Genomic DNA, 1,950 nt, shown 5'->3' with positions numbered 1-1,950 from the left:
GCATGGACTTTAGGCTTCGGAATTTGACTATTTTTAGTCTATATTTGATTAAATTTACCATTTATTTCATTAGAATAATGTAGAAGGTTAGTAGAGAATAACAAAATAATGAGTTTGGTAAATTTTTTATTTCCTGTGCGGCAGCCTAAAAATAAATTTTTTTTACGAGAGCTCTTTTTTGATTTTGTATGAAAAAAAGAGCTCTCGTAATTTTTTTACGGGAGCTATTTTTGGCTTGGCCAGAGCTACTTTTTCATAGGATGATTTTTTTNGAAAGCGTGCTGCCAAAATTCGCTCGACGCTCGCTTGATTTCATACGAATACAACACAAATATTCAACCATTCTACTCCATCTTTGTGTCTATTTGAAGAACAGTGTTCACTTGTTATAAAAACATACTGTCTGTGTTCGTAACCGAGCTGTGTCACGCGAAATCACACAAAGCCGGACGAAATTCTCGCGTTATAGGGCTATAGGCGGCGCACTGCATTTTGGGAAACTACCACCCTGCTTTCCAACTCCCGTACGAGCCTCGTCAAAGCCGCCAGTGGAGCGTTGCGGTGCAAAAATGAGGTCACAAAGAGCGCCGGTGTGTGTATCCTGATTCCGACAGCCATTTACATAAACTGCGCAATGGGAGCGGACGCAAGAATTTTGTCAGGCTTTGTGTAATTTCGCGTGACACAGCTCGGTTACGAACACAGTATGTTTTTATAACAAGTGAACACTGTTCTTCAAATAGAAACAAAGATGGAGTAGAATGGTTGAATATTTGTGTTGTATTCGTATGAAATCAAGCGAGCGTCGAGCGAATTTTGGCAGCACGCTTTCCTACCTCAGGGCTCAATTTTAACAGTCGTCCGGTCGTCCGTGATGACAGGATTTTCTCTCGGGCAACTACAAATTGCTACCGTGGTTGTCTGGTGTCCAACCTCTAAATTAATTTTGGAATTTTTTTTGTTTTTAATTTTTGCTTATCTGTGACTTGACACAGTGTTAATGTAAATGTTATGAAATAAATTTCATGCAACTTTTAATTATTATTATTATACGTCATTGATCCCAGCATCATTTACCACATTACCAATATTTTATTCTCTTCATATAATGAGTGAAACAATGCGAATGGCCATGTCTGCTGTCACTGCAATACGTACAAAATGTACATGATTAGGCCTTTTGCTTTACAGCACCGAGCATCACGTGAGCAGAGCGCATACAGCACATGTTTAAATAATATCCGGACAACCAAAACTCTTGAGGGACAACCATATATGCTACTCTCTTGGTTGTCCTCCGGACAACCCCAAAAAAATCTTAAAATTGAGCAATGTACCTGCTATATATTTATGTGTCGGTGTGCAGCAGCTAGCGTGCGGTGTACTTTACATGTGATTACAGGCGAAATATAGTAGAGAAACATTAAGACTTTGGTAGTACTTAAATACATTTCGTGTTTATTTACCATTATTTTTTTTATTGAGACGTTCCAAGTGCCTGTGGCTATATACACTTTAGAACTGCTCAAAATGGAATGCTATTCAACATAAAGCTATATCAATGTGGGTTTTAAACACCATCCCTAAAATGCTGATCAATGTTGTTTGGGCCCAACTTGACAGGCCTCCTCTTCGCGTACGCTTTCTCCATGCTATACAAGTTTATAACTTTTCATTAAATTTATCATGGCAGGGCTTGAAACCAACGCTCGTCCGCTCGCCCGAGGCTAGTAGAAATCTTGGCCCAAGGATAGAGAACATGGGTCCCAATAAAACCAATGTGCCTAAACCTAACCCTAACCATAACCCTAACCTATTATATTGATGTAATATTATATTTATATTGATGTAAATTACATTGGTTTTATTGGGACCCATGTTCTCTATCCTTGAACCGAAATCTTTCCGTATATCAAGGAATGATGGAAAAACCCTAACCCTAACCCTAAC

Source organism: Priapulus caudatus, unplaced genomic scaffold, assembly GCF_000485595.1.
Source record: "Priapulus caudatus unplaced genomic scaffold, Priapulus_caudatus-5.0.1 Scaffold1934, whole genome shotgun sequence".
In the NCBI taxonomy this organism is placed as follows: domain Eukaryota; kingdom Metazoa; phylum Priapulida; class Priapulimorpha; order Priapulimorphida; family Priapulidae; genus Priapulus; species Priapulus caudatus.
Note: the sequence above shows the minus strand (reverse complement) of the source record.